General features: G+C 40.9%; 1 non-coding gene across 1 annotated transcript; it reads left to right on the top strand.

Moving 5' to 3' along the window:
- The first annotated feature begins 15,904 nt into the window (after nt 1-15,904).
- Nucleotides 15,905-16,009, top strand: LOC113888266. Its single transcript, XR_003509904.1, has one exon. It is a non-coding gene; the product is annotated as a U6 spliceosomal RNA (small nuclear RNA).
- The last annotated feature ends 488 nt before the right edge of the window (nt 16,010-16,497 follow it).

The following is a 16,497-nucleotide window of genomic DNA, read 5'->3' as shown; positions in this document are numbered from 1 at the left end:
TTGCTGATGAGCACCTATAGCATCCGATGGTGAAGAGCAATCTGACCAAGTCACCTGGCTTCTTGCTACCCAAAGTGTGGTTCAAGAACCAGCAGCAAAGACATCTCTTGGGAGGGCATTAGGAGTGCAGGACATCGAACCCAGATCTAGTGAAACTGAATCTACATTTTAACAAGATCCCCTGGTGACCAACATGCAAAGAAAGCATGAGAAGCAGTGATTTGGCTGGACGCTCCCAAGGTGGTTCCCAACCCTGGCTGCACTTGAGAAGTTTTTACAGAGCTGGGGTATTTTTAGTAGTCCTCGTAGCAGGATTGGAAAGAAGATGACAGATGGAAAACAGAAGCTACTCTTCTCCAGTCACTACTGTGTAAGAAAAAGCCCAACAAGGGCTTTTCCCAATACTAGACTTTTTCAGTTTGAGTTCTAGGAGAGGAGACAGGCAGAGGGGAATCTAAAGGGCTACAGGGAGGAAGAGAGGAAGTTGAAGAATGATAAGCCAATGGATTCTTCTCTTATTTCCCCTCAGGATGAGGGAATCTGTGGCTGGCCAGGATGTCTGTCTCTTGTCCAGGCTAATTTTATTCTGTAAGTTTATCAAGAGTTTAAGAGCAATAATCAGGGGCCATAAAGCCTCAAAGGTCTCAGAAAGCACAAGGCAGGGGAATGACAGGTGTGCTTTGACCATTCTTAACAAAGTCCCTTTCCTCGTTCTGCATCCCAGGCAAGGAAGGTGGCTTTATTTAAAAATCTATAGCAAGAAACCCCCATACTAATCAAGTTACACTTCTCACTATCGCAACCTACAGTTGCCATTTTAAGAAACACTATGCTGTGAGCACAAGACGATTGGGTTAAGTGGCCTGCAAATGTGGCCCCAAATACTTGTCACAGATGTATTCTAACAACTGTATCCAACAATCTGTTTAGCAGTTTCCTGTGCTTTGATTTCTTCTATTACAAAGTGCTGCTTGTGGGGCTGCTGGGTTCAAGGGAATCAAAGAGAGCTGTCAGGTACTGCAGAAAGTCTCTTTGGAAAACTTTAAATTAAAAAGGATAGTGTATGTAAATTCAATTGATGCATTTATTGGAGGTATATCAAGTTAGAATAATGCTAGTGGCTGTGATAATAAACCCAAAATGTACAGTAGTTTAAAATGATAGAAGCTTATTTGTCCCTCACATGAAGTCCAAAGTAGCTGTTCTAACTGGAGACTCAGGGCCTAGGACTCAGGCTCACTCCATCTTCAGGCACTGCCACCTTAAACATATGCCTTTCAAGACTGCCATGTTTGTCTGTGTCAAGACGGTGGTGTGATGGATCCTATGTGGAAGGCTTTTATAGGTCAGACCTGAAAAAGGCACATATTGCTCCTGACCACATCTCATTAGCTAGAATTCAGAGCCTTGGCCACATCAAACCATGAGGGAGGTTGGAAAATGTAGACTAGCTATATGCCCAAAAGAAGAAATTGGTTCAGTAACCATTTTTAACCACAGTGGATCAAAAAATGGGATAGAAAGGATGTGGTACATATATACAATGGAATATTACTCAGCCATTAAAAAGAATGAAATGATGCCATTTGCAGCAACATGGATGGACCTAGAGACTGTCATACTGAGTGAAGTAAGTCAGAGAAGGAGAAATGTCACGTGACATCTCTTAAATGTGGAATCTAAAAAGAAATGATACAAATGAACTTACTTACAAAACAGAAAGAGATTCGCAGACTTAGAAAACAAACTTATGGTTGCCAGGGAGAAGGAATGGTTAGGGAGTTTTGGAAATGTACACACCGCTATATGCAAAATGGATAACCACCAAGGACTTATTATATAGCACATGGAACTCTGCTCAATGTTATGTGCTAGCCTGGATAGAAGGGGAGTTTGGGAGAAAATGGATACATGTATATATATGGCTGAGTCTCTTCGATGTTCACCTGAAACTACCACAACATTGTCAATCAGCTATACTCCAATATAAAATAAATAAAAAGTTTAAAGTTTGAAAATAAAATGGGATAGAACACAATAGAATCGATCAACTGCATTTGACCTGGCAGACAGGAAGCTTAGTATAACTTTGGAAAAGCCTTATTTCAGTCACATATATTTGTATACCTGCACATATATACTGGGTTGAAGTATAAAATGTCTTTCTTATGCAGGATCATGATCAAAAGCTAAAGCTATTCTACCAGAGAAAGAGATCCCCATAGACAACATTAGAAGAGACAGCAAAAGGAGAAAAGGAGGGCTCAGGCCCTGAAGGGGATTTTAAATCTTGAGAAACTGGGCAAGTGTGAGAATGCTTAAATATTCATAAATGACAGCAACATCTAAACACCAGACACAGCTGTGTGGACTGGGCTGAGCCTGAGAAACATTGGCATAAGAGTCAGGTGAACTTAGGTGCCCATTTTACATCCCCCCCGAATAGCAGCCTGCCCCCAGTCTCCAGGTACCTCACCTGTGCCCAGGCGTGCCAAGGATGAGGGAATAATTTAGTTGTTCCCAGTAGAATAGGCATGGAAAAAGCATCATGAATTGAAAGAACTAGGCTGTTAAAGTTGGATAAAGGGCTGCATTCTTCATTTTAGGGCAAAGACTCTGCTCTCACTATAACTTTAAATCATATCACATATTGAAACAGAAAAGGACCCTATGGTCTTTGCCACACCTTCTGCACTATGCCCTCTGCTTGCCTTTTGCCTGTAGAAGATTTTAGCCAAAGAATAAGTTTACTCAGAGAAATTCTGCTGCTGCTGCTGCTGCTAAGTCGCTTCAGTCATGTCCAACTCTATGCGACCCCATAGACAGCAGCCCACCAGGCTCCCCCATCCCTGGGATTATCCAGGCAAGAACACTGGAGTGGGTTGCCATTTCCTTTTCCAATGCACGAAAGTGAAAAATGAAAGTGAAGTCATTCAGTCGTGTCCGACTCTTTGCAACCCCATGGACTGCAGCCCACGAGGCTCCTCCATCCATGGGATTTTCCAGGCAAGAGTACTGGAGTGGGGTGCCATTGCCTTCTCCGAATCAGAGAAATGAGAACATATAAAACAAAGGAAAACAGTCAAAGGAGACCAAATAATAATAATGTAGTCATTAAGCATAATCAAAGACCTTTAGTTCCTTCTCAAGGGCTATAGATAATATTCTGAGCAACATCCTGTGAGCTGTCTTATAGATACTAAAACCCCAGGTGGGAAAGTTAAGTACATGATGACCAGACTCTAACCAGGACATGAGCTACCACAATTCAGAGAACTGATCTCAAAGAAATGGAAACAAACAGACCCTTTTGGAACTGATAATTAACTGTACCTAAAACAACCAAGATGATGCTGGTCAGATCACTGATGACCGATTTGAAGATGACTGTCAGAGCTGACTGTGCTGTTTGTGCATGTAGTCCCCTCCCCAACTTCCGTCTATAAAAGCTCTTGCCCCACTGGTTGCCAATGGGCAGGGGGCTTTAGGCAGCATAGTCGGCCTTTGGACAGACTTCTGCCATGCATTCCACACCTTTCCCCAGTTGCCAGCATCTGAAATAAAGCAAACTTTCCTTTCCACCAACCTGGTCTGCTTGTTGGCTTTTGAACAGTGAGTAGCCAGGCCCTACCACACTCTTTCGGTAACAATATCACATGAAGAGACACTCTCGCCATGCTCCATGGTGATCACAATGCTGGCCTCTGTGGCGAGACACAGGAGAGGTGGAATGCTAGAAAGATCCAAAAGTATAGAGAATTCTTAGCATAAATGGAATGAATGGAGCCAAGTTCATGTATTTTGAAAAAACTTGATATAGGAAATTATTTCAGTGGGTTTTTCTTGGGAGAAACAGGGCATGCAGTTGACCCTTGAACAACACAGGTTTGAACTACCTAGGTACCCTGGTCAGTGAATTTTTTTTCAATAAATATATACTACAGTATTACACAATCTGGGGTTGGTTGAATCTCTGGATGTGGACTTGCAGCTGTGAATACAGAGGGTTGACTATAAACTTTTGGATGAATTTTTGACCAAGGTGGGGAAGAGGATATTAGCAGCCCTAAGCCCTTCATTGTTAAGGTCAGCTGTAGCTTGGCAAAATACAGCAGAAATGACATTTTGAGTGTAGGGACCCTGTGCTGAGCCATAGAGCATGGTTTAGAGTTGAAGTCAGCATACCTATATTTGAGACCCAAAGAGATAGTTTAGTTTTCCCATGATACATATAAGGAAACTCAGAGTCATAGAGGTTATATCCAAGGTCTTTCAGCTCATAGGTGGAACTGGCACTCAAAAAGTAGGATCAATAATGGGAAATGACAAGAATCTACCATGCAGGGGATTCCCTGGTGGCCCAGTGAATCCACCTGCCAATGCAGGGGACATGGGTTCAATCCCTGGTCTGGGAAGATCTCATACGCTGCAAAGAAATTAAACGCTCACACCACGACTACTGAGCCCGCTCCCTAGAGCTTGTGCTCTGCAACAAGAGAAGCCACCACAATGAGCAGCCCAAGCATGGCCACTGGAGAGTAGCCTCCACTCTCTGCAACTAGAGAAAAGCTCACATGCAACCATGAAGACCCAGCGCAGACAAAATAAATTAATAGTTAAAAAAAATAAAGTATACAATACAATGATTTTTTTAAAAAGGAAAGAAAAGAATCTACCCAGCAGGATTGTCTAGCTCAGGGCAAAACATGCTGTTCAGTTCAGTTCAGTTCAGTCGCTCACTCGTTTCTGACTCTTTGCAACCCCATGAACCACAGCACGCCAGGCCTCCCTGTCCACTACCAACTCCTGGAGTCCACCCAAACCCATGTCCATTGTGTCCGTGATACCATCCAACCATCTCATTCTCTGTTGTCCCCTTCTCCTGCCCTCAATCTTTCTCAGCATCACGGTCTTTTCAAATGAGTCAGCTCTCTGCATCAGGTGGCCGAAGCATTGGAGTTTCAGCTTCAACATCAGTCCCTCCAGTGAACACCCTGGACTGATCTCCTTTAGGATGGACTGGTTGGATCCCCTTGCAGTCCAAGGGACTCTCAAGAGTCTTCTACAACAACACAGTTCAAAAGCATCAATTCTTCGGCACTCAGCTTTCTTCACAGTCCAACTCTCACATCCATACATGACCACGGGAAAAACCATAGCCTTGACTAGATGGACCTTTGTTGCAAAGTAATGTCTCTGCTTTTTAATATGCTGTCTAGGTTGGTCATAACCTTCCTTCCAAGGAGTAAGCATCTTTTAACTTCATGGCTGCAGTCACCATCTGCAGTGATTTTGGAGCCCAGAAAAATAGTCAGCCACTGTTTCCACTGTTTCCCCATCTATTTGACAAGAAGTGATGGGACCGGATGCCATGATCTTAGTTTTCTGAATGTTGAGCTTTAAGCCAACTTTTTCACTCTCCTCTTTCACTTTCATCAAGAGGCTCTTTAGTTCTTCTTCACTTTCTGCCATAAGAGTGGTGTCATCTGCATATCTGAGGTTATTGATATTTCTCCTGGCAATCTTGATTCCAGCTTGTGCTTCCTCCAGCCCAGCGTTTCTCATGATGTACTCTGCATATAAGTTAAATAAGCAGGGTGACAATATACAGCCTTGCCGTACTCCTTTTCCTATTTGGAACCAGTCTGTCGTTCCATGTCCAGTTCTAACTGTTCCTTCCTGACCTGCATACAGATTTCTCAAGAGGCAGGTCAGGTGGTCTGGTATTCCCATCTCTTTCAGAATTTTCCACAGTTTATTGTGATCCACACAGTCAAAGGCTTTGGCATAGTCAATAAAGCAGAAATAGATGCTTTTCTGGAACTCTCTTGCTTTTAAGATGATCCAGCAGATGTTGGGAATTTGATTTCTGGTTCCTCTGCCTTCTCTAAAACCAGCTTGAACATCAGGAAGTTCACGGTTCACGTATTGCTGAAGCCTGGCTTGGAGAATTTTGAGCATTACTTTACTAGCGTGTGAGATGTGTGCAATTGTGCATGCACTTTTTGACATTTTTTGGCATTGCCTTTCTTTTGGATTGGAATGAAAACTGACCTTTTCCAGTCCTATGGCTACTGCTGAGTTTTCCAAATTTGCTGACATATTGAATGCAGCACTTTCACAGCATCACCTTTTAGGATGTGAAATCGCTCAACTGGAATTCCATTACCTCCACTAGCTTTGTTCGTAGTGATGCTTCCTAAGGCCCACCTGACTTCACATTCCAGGATATCCGGCTCTAGGTGAGTGTGAGTGATCACACCTTTGTGATTATCTGAGTCGTGAAGATCTCTTTTGTACAGTTCTGTGTATTCTTGCCACCTCTTCTTAGTATCTTCTGCTTCTGTTAGATCCATACCATTTCTGTCCTTTATTGAGCCTATCTTTGCATGAAATGATCCCTTGGTAGCTCTAATTTTCTTGAAGAGATCTCTAGTCTTTCCCATTCTATTGTTTTCCTCTATTTCTTTGCATTGATTTCTGAGGGAGGCTTTCTTATCTCTCCTTGCTATTCTTTGGAACTCTGCATTCAAATGGGTATATCTTTCCTTTTCTCCTTTGCTTTTCACTTATCTTCTTTTCACAGCTATTTGTAAGGCCTCCTCAGACAGCCATTTTGCTTTTTTCCATTTCTTTTTCTTAGGAATGATCTTGCTCCCTTCTCCTGTACAATGTCATGAACCTCCATCCATAGTTCATCAGGCACTCCGTCTATCATATCTAGTCCCTTAAATCTATTTCTCACTTCCACTGTATAGTCATAAGGGATTTGATTTAGGTCATACCTGAATGGTCTAGTGGTTTTCCCTACTTTCTTCAATTTAAGTCTGAATTTGGCAATAAGGAGTTCATGATCTGAGCCACAGTCAGCTCCTGGTCTTGTTTTTGCTGACTGTATAGAGCTTCTCCATCTTTGGCTGCAAAGGATATAATCAATCTGATTTCGGTGTTGACCATCTGGTGATGTCCATGTGTAGAGTCTTCTCTTGTGTTGTTGGAAGAGGGTTTTTGCTATGACCATTACATTCTCTTGGAAGAACTCTGTTAGCCTTTGCCCTGCTTCATTCTGTCCTCCAAGGCCAAATTTGCCTGTTACTCCATGCTGGGACAGCAGGAAATTCAGATGGTGGCTTAGGGCACCCTAAGGGGTACAATTAACTGTTCCTCTTGAGCATTGGGACTGAGACAACCATCCTTACTAGGTTGCCTTGGGCCCTTGTTTCACCAAGAGCAAAGGATGAGGCAATAGCAAGATGCAAACGTGGTGGACATTCTGTGAAATGCCATCAGTTAGATATATCCTATCTCTCTCCTGCTATACTATATTTCCTTGGGTGTGTGTGTTTGTGTGTGTGTGTGTGTGTATTCCAAAAAAAATTTTTTAAGAATTTAAATCACCTGTAAAACGGGCAGCCAACTCAATTTTTCCAGCCCTTCCCTTTCCCATTTCCCCCTCCCACGACCCACCAGAACAGGGCTGAAGACAGTCACTTCTTAGAAACATTAAAAATACACATTACATCATTCCTCCTCCACCGCTTTCAACCCCCTACAACAAGCCAAGTAATTTGAGCCACTCTGCACAGCCCGCCATAGCCTCCCTTTGGGGTCTGTGTTTTCCCTGTTTATCATACCTGGGAGACTGACAGACATATGTTTTATGATACATTATATATTAGGCGTGGCTAGAGGCTCCATTTCTATTGAAGACAACTAAAGCATTAAGTTAGAGCTGCCTGGACTTCCCCCGCCATTTGTCCTCTGAAGCTCTTCTCTGAGTTGTATTTCTGTCTTTCAGTACGACACTTGCTCACAAAATGGACAGAACTTGGCTGTTAAAAACCTAAGACTCTCTGCTTCTGCAGTATTTTTTTAGAACAGAGCACCGGAGCCCTCTCCTTAAGTTCCTCCAGTTCTCTTGGTTCTGACAATTGCCCGAAATAGACGAGTACTCCCCGAAGCTGCAAAATCACATCTCTCTTTAAAATACCAGCTAAAACAGAGAAAGAGAAAACAAAAACAGGTCTACTTTTTTTTAAATGGGGTTAAGCAAGTTGTTCTCCTTTCAGGCAGCAGTTGGTTATGTGGTTCCTGCATAGTAATTGGTTAAACGCTCGCCCTCATTCATAAGACTCATACTTGAGAAGAGTACTGCTTCTCAACATTGTTTTTAAATTTATAAAGATGCCTTTAGACCAATCAGACACTATGTTCCTGCACAGGTAATTAGTAAAATAAGCAAAAGACAGTGCAAAAATTTGAAGCAACATCAGGAAAAACCCAACCTTCATAAACGTTGTAGCCTATGAATTAAGGCTGGTAAGGGGGAAAAAATAACTTCAGTTATTTTATGCAAGTCATTGATTGACTGAAAATACACATCAAAGAATTTCATTTGCATATAGCAGCTCTGGTATCCCAAGAAGCTTTGTGTGGGAAGGGGTTCCCTCTGGCACACACACAGACACTCAGTGACCCCACAACACCACAGGAACCATCACTCCCTCTGACCATGAAGGACGCCCATCTATCTTCACGAGTATATTGATAGGCCAAGAGAGACCACTGACTCAAACAATGGACAAAGAGACTCACAACAATTTATAGATGTATAAATGTGTGAAGAGCAAGAAAAACATATTCCTTAGCAATATGTTTTTCATCTGGAAGCTTTCTCCAGAGGTGGTTTTCCATCCTCTCATCTCCCACAATTAATGTCTAATGAAGGAAAACATTCCCCCTCCCTTCTCAATTTTCCATCCTGAAGACTGTTCTAAAAATGGGTGTGGAGACTCCACCCACACCAGCTTTCCTATTCACTTCCATGTAGAATGGCAGACTTCTAGGGCACCAATCTCATCCTCTGTCTGATTACAAGATGCTCAGTCTCTTTGTGAGTCTCCTTTGAATGTTGATGAGATATTAAAAAGATGGATCTATCAGTGGAACTTGTTCCACCCTTGCCCCACCCAACATGTGCAGCCACTACTCCAAATATGAATCTGTTCTGGGAAGCCTTCCTGTTTGGGTGTTGTCTGTGATGAACACAACCTCAGAAGGTCATTACTGGAGAAGGGCTTCCAGAATTGCTGGTGAGAAGCTTGGTAAATCCTCTTCACCAAAAGCAACAATAAAACTGGACAAAATTGTCAAAAAAACAACCATTCCTGGAATCTCAAAATTGACCGAAGGCAAAAAACAGATGAGCACTTATTTAAAAAAAAAAAAAATACTGTTGAATCTCAGTAAGAACAAAGAGAGTTTACTGTGTTTTTGTCTGAAGCTGTTCCTTGCATCCCAGCTCTGAGACACAGGTCACACACACCAGCAGTTTCATTGCTAGAGAAGCTGACATGATTTGGAGTAAGCAGAGGAAAACTCATGCCCAGGGGCACTGTTGAAAACAATAGCAATATTGGCAGCAAATAATCAAAGAAGACCAAAAAAGCTAGTCTGAGTTTGCCATACTGGTTGGGTATACCAGCAGAAAACTAAAAAAGAATTGTCAGTGAGATCTGGGGATCAAGACAACCACAGTCAGCCTTGATAAGCTCCCAAACATCCCTGGAGGTCTGAAAGACTATGTGTTCACATTCAGAAAGACTGGAGAAGCCCTTAGTGAACTATTTGTCCTTGGATAAATGTAAAACTGCAAGCACAGAAAGCAAAAGCTGTTAAGGACTTCTACAGTACCTAAACTCTGAATGTCATTTCCCAAACACATAATCCATGGGCAAGGATAAAAGTCCTACTGTTTCAAGGTGATTAAATATAACATCTGACCAATCTTTGGTTAATCACTAAGTTATGTTAACCAAGGAGCAACCACAGAAAGCCAGGCTTTTTAAAAAATTGGAGTGGGGAGTATTTATCTAAAGAAAACAAAAATACAAATTTGAAAATATATATGCACCTCCATGTTCACTGTACCATTATTTACAATAGCCAAGATATGGAAACAACCTAAGTGTCCATCGATGAATGAACAGATAAAGAAGATGTGATATATATACACATGGCAACCCACTCCAGTACTCTTGCCTGGAAAATCCCATGGACAGAGGAACCTGGTAGGTTACAGTCCATGGGGTTGCAAAGAGTCAGACACAACTGAGTGACTTCACTTTCTTTCTTATACGTACATATACATATATACAAAGATTATTAATAATAGTAAATACAAATACTATTCAGCCATAAGAAAGAATGAGATCGTGCCATTTGCAATAACATGGATGGAGCTTGGGGGCATTATGGTAAGTAAAATAGTAATATCAGATCAGATCAGATCAGTTGCTCAGTCGTGTCCGACTCTTTGTGACCCCATGAATCGCAGCACACCAGGCCTACCTGACCATCACCAACTCCCAGAGTTCACTGAGACTCACGTCCATCGAGTCAGTGATGCCATCCAGCCATCTCATCCTCTGTTATCCCCTTCTCCTCCTGCCCCCAATCCCTCCCAGCATCAGTCTTTTCCAATGAGTCAACTCTTCGTGTGAGGTGGCCAAAGTACTGGAGTTTCATCTTTAGCATCATTCCATAGAGAGAAATACAAATACCATATGATCTCACTTATACAGAGAATTTTAAAAAATGAGCTCATAGATACAAAGAAAAGATTGGCAATTGACAGAGACGGGGTTGATGGGTGGGTGAAATGGGTGGAAGGGAGTCAAATGGTTCTACTGTCCAGTTATAAATAAATAAGTTATAGGGATGTAATATACAGCATTGTGACTGTGGTTAACAATACTGTACAGAATATTTGAAAGTTGCTAAGGCAGTAACGGTCCTCATCACAAGAAAAAACATTGTAACTATGTATGTATGGTGATGTTAATTAACCAGACTTATTATAATGATCACTTCAAAATATATACAAATATCAAATAATTATGTTGTACACTTGACACTAATTTTACATGTTAGTTATACCTCAATTTTTAAAAAGAATTTTTTTGTTTTTTTAAATTAATTTATTTTAATTGGAGGCTAATTACAATATTGTAGTGGTTTTTGCCATACATTGACATGAATCAGCCATGGGTGTACATGTGTTCCCCATCCTGAACCCCCCTCCCACCTCCCTCCCCATCCCATCCCTCAGGGTCATCCCAGTGCAGCAGCCCTGAGCACCCTGTATCATGTGTCGAACCTGGACTGTTGATCTATTTCACATATGATAATATACATGTTTCAATGCTGTTCTCTCAAATCATCCCACCCTAGCCTTCTCCCACAGAGTCCAAAAGACTGTTCTTTACATCTGTGTCTCTTTTGCTGTCTCAAATATAGGGTCATTGTTACCATCTTTCTAAATTCCATATATATGCATTAATATACGGTATTGGTGTTTTTCTTTGTGACTTACTTCACTCTGTATAATAGGCTCCAGTTTCATCCACCTCATTAGAACTGATTCAAATGCATTCTTTTTAATAGCTGAGTAATATTCCATTGTGTATATGTACCACAGCTTTCTTATCCATTCATCTGTTGATGGATGTCTAGGTTGCTTCCATGTCCTGGCTATTGTAAACAGTGCTGCGATGAACACTGGGGTACATGTCTCTCTTTCAGTTCTGGTTTCCTCGGTGTGTATGCCCAGCAGTGGGATTGCTGGGTCGTATGGCAGTTCTATTTCCAAAGAAGACATACAGATGGCTAACACAGGAAAAGACGCTCAACATCACTCATTACAGGGAAATGCAAATCAAAACCACAATGAGGTACCATCTCACGCTGGTCAGAATGGCTACTATCCAAAAGTCTGCAAGCAATAAATGCTGGAGATGGTGTGGAGAAAAGGGAACCCTCTTACACTGTTGGTGGGAATGCAAACTAGTACAGCCACAATGGAGAACAGTGTGGAGATTCCTTAAAAAACTGGAAAAAGAATTATTTTCTTAAAATATTGAGTATACACATCAGTGATTGCACACTACTAGGGAAATATATTTAGTTCAGGCACACTGCTAAATAAATAAACAAAAAACAAAAACAGCAAAAACAAACCCAGGGGAGAGGATAATAAGAATCCAGAGATGCTACCATACATTATTGAAAATGTCCAGTTTTCAACAAAAAGGCAAGCACAAAACAAAAACAGGACAGTGTGACCCATACACAAGAAAAGACAGGCAATAGAAACTATCTCTGAAAGATCTTAGATGATGGACTTACCAGACAAAGAATTCAAAGCAGGTATTACAAATATGTTCTAAGAACTAAAGAAAATGATGTTTAAAGAATTAAAAGGAAAAATAACAATAATGACTCATCAAATACAGAATATCAATAAAGAGACAAAAATTATTTTTAAAGGACTGTTTTCAAATTCTGGAGTTTAAAACTACAATAACTGAAATAAGAAATTCACTCATTTCAGGGATTCAAACATTTAAACTGGCAGGAGAAAGAATCAGCAAACTTGAAGGTAAATCAATGGAAATTGTCCAGTCCAAAGAACAGAAAGAAAATGTACTGAAGAAATTTTAGCAAAATTTGTGGTGTTGGAGAAGACTCTTGAGAGTCCCTTGGACTGCAAGGAGATCCAACCAGTCCATTCTGAAGGAGATCAGCCCTGGGATTTCTTTGGAAGGAATGATGCTAAAGCTGAAACTCCAGTACTTTGGCCACCTCATGTGAAGAGTTGACTCATTGGAAAAGACTCTGATGCTGGGAGGGATTGGGGGAAGGAGGAGAAGGAGACGACAGAGGATGAGATGGCTGGATGGCATCACTGACTCGATGGACGTGAGTCTCAGTGAACTCTGGGAGTTGGTGATGGACAGGGAGGCCTGGTGTGCTGCGATTCATGGGGTCACAAAGAGTCGGACACGACTGAGCGACTGATCTGATCTGATCTGAGAGATCTGAGACACATCATAAAGTGTACCGACATATGTGTTCCTGGAGTTCAAGAAGAGAAACAAAAAGGAACAGAAAGAAACATTTGAAGACATAATGGCTAAAAATACTTCTTGTTCACTCACTAACTCATGTCCAACTCTTTGCAACCCCATGGACTGCAGCAGGCCACACTTCCCTGTCCTTCACCATCTCCTAGAGCTTGCTCAAATACATGTCCATTGAGTCAGTGATGTCATCCAACCATCTCATCCTGTCATCCCTTTCTCCTCCTGCCCTCAATCTTTCCCAGCATCAGGGTCTTTTGCAATGAATTGGCTCTTCACATCAGGTGCACAAAGTATTGGCGCTTCAGCTTCAGCATCCATCTTTCCAATGAATATTTAGGGTTGATTTCCTTTAGGATTGAATGGTTTGACCTCCTTGCTGTCCAAAGAGTCTTCTCCAGCACCACAATTCAAAAGCATCAATCCTTCAGCATTCAGCCTTCTTTATGGTTCAACTCTCACATCAGTACATGATTAATGGAAAAACCATAGCTTTGACTATACAGACCTCTGTCAGCAAGTGATGTCTCTGCTTTTTAATATGCTGTCTATGCTTGTCATAGCTTTTCTTCCAAGGAGTAAGCATCTTTTAATTTTGTGGCTGGAGTCATCATCCACAGTGATTTCGGAGCCCAAAAAAAACAAAATCTGCCACTGTTTCTATTTTTTCCCCTTCTATTTGCCATGAAGTGATGGGACTGCATGCCATGTTCTTCGTTTTTTGAATGCTGAGCTTCAAGCCAGCTTTTTCACTCTCGTCTTTCACCCTCATCATGAGGCTCTTAAGTTCCTCTTTGTTTTCTGCCATTAGATTGGTATTATCTGCACATCTGAGCTTATTCATATTTCTCCCAGAAATCTTGATTCCAGCTTGTTATTCATCCAGCCTGGCATTTCACATGATGTACTTTGCATAAAAGTTAAATAAGCAGGGTGACAATATACAGCCTTGACATCCTCCTTTCCCAATTTTGAACCAGTCCATTGTTTCATGTCCAGTTCTAACTGTTGCTTCTTGACCTGCATACAGGTTTCTCAGGAGGCAGGTAAGGTGCTTTGGTATTTCCATCTCTTTTAGAATTTTCCACAGTTTGTTGTGATCTACACAATCAGAGGCTTTCACATAGTCAGTGAAGCACAAGTAATTTTTTTAAATTCCCTTGCTTTTTTGATGATCCAACAGATGTTGGCAATTTGATCTCTGGTTCCTCTGCCTTTTCTAAATCCAGCTTGTACATTTGGAAGTTCTTGGCTGACATATTGTTGAAGCCTAGCTTGAAGGATTTTGAGCATCACCCTGCTAGCGTATGAAATGAGTGCAATTGTACAGTACTCTGAACATTCTTTGGCATTGTCTTTCTTTTGGATTGGAATGAAAACTGACCTTTTCCAGTCCTGTGGCCATGGCTGAATTTTCCAAATTTGCTGGCATACTGAGTGCAGCACTTTCACAGCATTATCTTTTAGGATATGAAATAGCTCAGCCGGAATTCCATCAACTCCACTAGCTTTGTTCATAGTTAGGCTTCCCAAGGCCCACTTGACTTCACACTCCATGATGTCTGGCTCCAGGCAAGTGACCACACCATCATGGTTATCTGGGTCATAATGACCTTTTTTGTATAGTTCTTCTGTGTATTCCTGCTTCCTCTTCTTCATCTCTTCTGCTTCTGTTATGTCCTTGCTGTTTCTGTCCTTTATTGTGCCCATCTTTGCATGAAATGTTGTCTTGGTATCTCCAATTTTCTTGAAGAGATCGCTAGTCTTTCCCATTCTATTGTTTTCCTCTATTTCTTTGGACTGTTCACTTAAGAAAGATTTCTTATCTCTCCATGCTATTCTCTGGAACTCTGCATTCGTTGATCAAAAACATTAATCTACACATTCAAAAAGCTAAATGAACTCCAAACAGAGGGAAAAAAAATCCACACTGAGATACAGCATAGTCAAAGTGCTGAGAGCCAAAAAAAAAAAGAGAGAAAATATAAAGTAGCAAGATAAAAACAATCCATCACATACAATGGGAAGGGGACTCAATAGTTTAACATCAAAAATGGTGAAAGCCCAGAAAGCAGTAGGGTGAAATGTTCAAAGTTGTTGTTGTTTAGTCAGTAAGTCATGTCCAAATCTTTCATGACCCTGTGGACTGTAGCCCCCAGGCTACTCTGTTCATGGGATTTCCCAGGCAAGAATACTGAAGTGAGTTGTCATTCTTTCCCCAGGGGATCTTCCTGACCTAGGGATTGAACCCTCACCTTCTGCATTGACAGGAGAATTCTTTACCACTGAGCCACCAGGGAAGCCCATACTTGATGTACTGAAAGAAGAAAAAAATCAACCAAGAATCCCATATCTGGCAAAACTATATTTCAAAAATGAATGTAAAATAAAGACATTCCCAGATAAAGATGATTTGCCTTATAAAGAATACTAAAGGAAATTCTTCAGGCTGAAAAGAAATGGCACTAGACAGTAATTCATAGCCACACAAAGAAATAAAGAGCATGAGTAAAGGTAATAATGTAGTTCAATAAAAGAGATAGTATAAAGAGTTTTTCTCTTTTCTTCTCAACATATTTAAAAAAGAACTGCATAAAGAAGAGTTATAATTGGAAGAATATAGCATATAAAGAAGCAATATATAAGACAATAATATCACAAAGGGGGGAGAGGGAATAGAGCTATATTGGAGTAGTTTCTATATTTTACTGAAATGAAGTTAGAATTATCTGAAATAGATTGCTTTTAGTTAAGAAGCATATTGTAATTCCTCCAGAAGAACCACTAAGGAAATCACTCCAAAAATATAATTAAAAACAAAAAACAAAGGCATTTAAAGAGTACACCAGAAAAAAATTATTTAATACAAAAAAGGTAGTAAAGAAGGAATACAGGAACAAAAAGACATGATACACAGCGAATACATAAAAATTGAGAGATATGATACAAATACATTAAAACCTACATTAAAAATAAATTATTATGTGCACTTTGGCATCACATACACAAAAGTGGCAATGAGATGGAAAAGATTAGCCTGGCCCCTGTGCAGGGATGATATGCAAATTCATAGCGTTCCATATTTTTTTGAGTGAAAAGCCTAATCCTGAATTATTACATAATGCATGGTTCTCTTTACATAACATTTTTGAAATGACAAAATTTTACAAACAGAGGTCAGGTTAGTGTTTGCCAAGGGTCAGGGAGGGGCAAGGGTGGTGGCGGCAGGGAAATGGGAGTGATTATAAGAGAGCAACAGGAGCGATCTTGTAGTGTTGGAACTGCTCAGTACCTTGAAAGGTGATGAAATTGTAATAAAAACCCACAGCCTTCCACTCCACCCCCTACACACACACCCACACACACCCACACACACACAAATGAGTATAAATAAAACTAGGAAAATCTGACTAAGACCTGTGGATCTTATCAATGTCAATATCGAGGTTACATTATTACAACTTAGTTTTGCAAAACGCTGTGCTGTGCTGTACTTAGTCGCTCAGCTGTGTCTGACTCTTTGCAACCCCATGGACTGCAGCCTCTAGGCTCCTCTGTCCATGGCGATTCTCCAGGC

The sequence above is a fragment of the Bos indicus x Bos taurus genome, chromosome X (assembly GCF_003369695.1).
Source record: "Bos indicus x Bos taurus breed Angus x Brahman F1 hybrid chromosome X, Bos_hybrid_MaternalHap_v2.0, whole genome shotgun sequence".
Lineage (NCBI taxonomy): Eukaryota > Metazoa > Chordata > Mammalia > Artiodactyla > Bovidae > Bos > Bos indicus x Bos taurus.
The sequence above is the reverse complement of the archived record's forward strand: the minus strand, read 5'-3'. Positions and strand labels throughout refer to the sequence as shown.